Source organism: Citrus clementina, unplaced genomic scaffold (genome assembly GCF_000493195.1).
Source record: "Citrus clementina cultivar Clemenules unplaced genomic scaffold, Citrus_clementina_v1.0 scaffold_1173, whole genome shotgun sequence".
Classification (NCBI taxonomy): Eukaryota; Viridiplantae; Streptophyta; class Magnoliopsida; order Sapindales; family Rutaceae; genus Citrus; species Citrus x clementina.
The window spans coordinates 1-4,533 of NW_006263191.1; the positions used below are offsets into that span (position 1 = coordinate 1).

A 4,533-nucleotide genomic window follows, 5' to 3' on the forward strand; every position below is an offset into this window, starting at 1 on the left:
GTACATAAAGGACTGAATAGACAATATGTTCAAAGGCAATCAGGGAATAACAACATTATTCACATGGCGGACGGTAGAGATAGAGCCATTCGAGACTATGCAGTGTTGACTCCTCAAGCCATACATCAAGTGATAGTTAGACCCAACATTCAAGCTAACAATTTTGAGCTCAAACCAGTGATATTTCAAATGCTGCAAACAGTGGGGAAATTCAATGGGCTGTCATCTGAAGATCCTCATCTACATCTTAAGCTATTTTTGGATGTTAGTGACACTTTTAAGATTGCTGGAGCATCGCAGAAAGCATTAAGGCTCAAATTTTTCTCATTTTCTTTGAGAGATCGAGCAAAAGCATTGTTGAATTCTCTACCACCAGATTCTATCACTACATGGAGTGACTTGACTGACAAATTTTTAATGAAATACTTCCCGACAACTAAGAATGCAAAGTTGAGGAACGAGATCACATCTTTCCATCAACTTAAAGATGAGAGCTTGTGTGATGCATTGGAGAGATTTAAGGAGTTACTCAAGAGATGTCTTCATCATGGTATTCCTTACTGCATACAGTTGGAAACTTTCTATAATGGTCTCAACCCAAGCACTAGATTGATGGTGGACGCTTCAGCAAATGGGGCCTTGTTATCTAAGTCTTACAATGAGGCTTACGAAATTTTAGAGAGAATAACCAACAATAACTATCAGTGGCTATCAACCAGACAAGCTGCAGCATGAGGAACAACATGAGTTCATAACGTAGATGCCTTGACAGCATTGTCAGCCCAAGTAACCTCATTAACAAATATGATGAAAGCTATGACCACTGCTCCAGCAACTGTCAACTAAGTTGCCGAGATCTCTTGTGTTTATTGTAGAGAGGGACACTTATTTGATAATTGCCTTGGGAATCTAACTTCAGTCAATTATGTGGGCAACTTAAATAAACAGAACCAGGACAATTCATATTCAAACACTTACAACCCTAGATGGAGACAACACCTGAACTTTGCATGGAGTTATCAGAATCAGACTGCTGCAGCACCCAATAGACATAACAAACTTACTACACCACCTGGATTTTATCAACAAAATCAAAAGCGAAGAAACATCAACAATGATCAACTTAGCTCCCTTTAATCTTTGATTAAGGATTATATTGTGAAGAATGAAGCGGTTGTTCAGAGTCATGCTACATCTTTGAGAAACTTGGAAAATCAAATTGGACAGCTTGCTACAGCAGTAAGCAACAAACCTCAGGGTAGTTCACCCAACAACACAGAGAACCCAAGAAGAGAAAGGTAGAACATGCCTAGTGATAAACTTGAGATTTGGAAAGGAGGTTCATAGTTCAGTTGGTATACCAAAAATAAGAATTGAGTCCAACCAATGCCAAGAAGACACTCAAGTAGAGGAGGAGTCACAGTCTTCCATTTTTCAGAATGCAAATCAATACAGTTCTGCTACAGCATCTGTAAAAAGTTATGATCCAGCACCTGGTGATGAGGAAATTACAACACCAATAGCAACAGAACCGAGTAGAGCAAAAAAGAAGTAGTCTGCACAACATATTGCAGCACAACAGTTTATACATCCACCACATTTTCCTCAAAGGTTTCAGAAGCAAAAACAAGACAAGCAGTTCAACAAAATCTTGGGAGTGCTGAAACAGTTACATATTAATATCCCTTTTGTGGAAGCTTTAGAGCAAATGCCAAATTATACGAAATTTTTTAAGGATATTTTGACAAAGAAAAGAATACTTGGAGAGTTTGAAATAGTTGAACACAAGAGTGCAACCGAATGCTTCAGAGAGTAAGATGCCACAGAAGATGAAGGATCCAGGAAGCTTCACAATCCCATGCTCCATAAGCACTAAATACAGTGGCAAAGCACTTTGTGATTTGGGGGCTAGCATCAATCTCATGCCTTTATCAATGTTTAAGCAATTGGAAGTTGGCGAATGTACACCAACAACAGTGACTTTACTACTTGTTGACAGATCTCATGTATATTCAGAAGGGAAGATAAAAGAAGTATTGGTGAGGTGGATAAATTTATTTTTCCGGTGGATTTCATTGTGCTAGACAAAGAAGTGTCAATCATTCTAGGGAGACCTTTCTTAGCCATGGGAAAGACTTTAATTGATGTTCAAAAAGGAGAATTAACCATGAGGGTGAATGACCAGCAAGTTACATTCAATGTGCTGGATGCCATGAAGAGTCCCGATGAGATTGAAGATTGTAATTTTATCAGTGTTGTGGACTTTGTTGTAGTAGAGAGATTACACAGTTGCTGCAGTAAGGAAGAAATCAATGTTGTAACATTTGAAGAACTTGATGATGAAGATCATGGAACAGCTAATATAGCATGGTCAAGAGAAAAGCAACCTTTCAAAATTGACGAGTAAATCCAACAAAGGGAACTCACTCCAGACCAACAAGAATTCAAGGTTAATGGGTCGAAAGTGGAGCACTACATAGGAACTAAGGTAAACAGCCTATAGAAGCATCTATTCTTGAAGGATCCGGGTTGAGTGAACAAGAAAGATCAGGCTGAAAGACCTAAAATCAAGCGCTAATTGGGAGGCAACCCAATAAGAGAAGTTGTTTTCAGTCTTTAAAGCATTAAATTTAGTTTTTAAATTATTTAATTTTCCTTTTTGTTATTTTAAGTGTGCATCTAAGTTTTTATGTCTTTGTGTTAAATTGCAGTAAGTAAAAAAAAACAAAAAAAATGTAAAAAAAATAAGGGAATTGATGCAGCATCACTTACAGCATGACATATAACAGAAGATTCTCAAACAACAGAGGCATTTCTTGCTTTTACAACAGCAAATGGATTGATCAGATTTTATGATAAGGAGTGTTTGAGAAGTGGATTAAAGAAAAAGTGACCTTTTACAGCCTATGCTACAGCAGTGCTTCCAGTAACAGGTGAATACCCCTACCTGCTAGTTTATTTTACTTCTTTCTGCAAAACTTTTCTTTTATTTAGCTTTAATTTTCTGATTCATTCTGCATGTCCTTTTATTTAGTGTATGCATGTCTGGTTTATATGGTTTTGTTTTGTGTGCTTGTGAGGACACAGCACCACTTAAGTTTGGGGGGGTTGTGTTTCTGAGTGCATGTGTTTATGCTTGTGTTGTGTGTTGTGTGAAGCTCTATTATCTAATATTTTTGTATGGATTTGAAAACCTAATGAAGATAAATTGAGTGTAATTCAAAATTTATGAGAAAGCCAAGTAGAGATAGTTATAGATGAAGGTTGAAATTTTGTCTCGACACTTAGACTTTGGTTGAGTTTTGTGAGAATGTTGTGGCAGAGCCAGGAAAACCAAAAAAGAGTAGAAAATATCTTAAGTTTGGGGAAAATTTTTTGTTGGACTGTGCATGTTATGAAATAAATTCTGCTCCAATGGTTTAAGTTGCTAAGTAACCAGAGTTGAGTATGCACCACATATGCAGACTTGAGTCCAAAGGCAACAAGAACTATGGGCAGTGCTGCAACAATTATATATATATATATATATATATATATATATATAGTGATGAAAGAATGAAAAATGAAAAGGTTCACTGCCTAGGATACTGAGTAACCTGGTATGTTCATGAGCTCCATGTTCAGCCTTGAGTTAAAGGCGTCCAAAGATAAGACCTAAATATAACATCCTGGATGTGTTGCTACAGCAACTCTGACATGTACTTTGAGTGAGTAATTGGGTGTTGTCATTACAAGTGATAGGCATTAACATGAAAGCTCAATGTAGCATTGAAGGGTTTAACTGAAAAAAAAAAATTATTATTGTTGTAGCACAGTTTGAGTATATTTATGAGTTATGCTCCCCCATATGTGAATATATTTGTGTTCTACCTCTTAATTATATGCAATTTTTGTGTAATGTTGTAGCACCTCTGGAATTTGATCAAAGTGACACACACACACTTTGGACAAAATGAAGTCTAAGTCTAAAACTGAACTGCTATGGCTATTTTGCATGATTAAGGGTGTGATCTGAGGGTGGAAGAATCCTTGCAAACTTGATGACAGTGCTAAGTTATTTGTTTCATGATTGTGTAGTGTTGTTGTCATTGCTTAAGGACAAGTAATGATTTAAGTTTGGGAATGTGATAACTCTACGAAATGAGAGTTATCATGGCACTTTTAGACTTAAATTAATAATACTTTGAGAGTAAATGACATGTTTTTATTGCATTTTAGTTTTATTTTGCATGAATAACTATTTTATTTTATTTTATTATAAATTACATTGTTTTAGAAAAATTTGTGTGCTTAAATCATATGCATAATTATAGGTGTCCGAAAGCTTAAATTTCAATGAATGAATGCTGATGCAATAGGCTTGTAAAAGATGGAAAAAAACTTGGCTACAAAAAAAAATTGAAATAAATCTGGAACAGTACAGTTGCTGTTGTCGTTGCTGTAGGAACCATTGCTGTACAACCATTGCTGCACATCCTAAAGAACACAGAAAAATTATGCAGGGGAAACTTACAAAATTGCAATCTGCGGTTC

At 36.1% G+C, this 4,533-nt stretch overlaps 1 non-coding gene across 1 annotated transcript; it reads right to left on the reverse strand.

The window, feature by feature from the left end:
• Positions 1–447: 447 nt before the first annotated feature.
• LOC112101535 lies at positions 448–554 on the reverse strand. Its single transcript, XR_002907550.1, has one exon. It is a non-coding gene; the product is annotated as a small nucleolar RNA R71 (small nucleolar RNA).
• Positions 555–4,533: the final 3,979 nt, after the last annotated feature.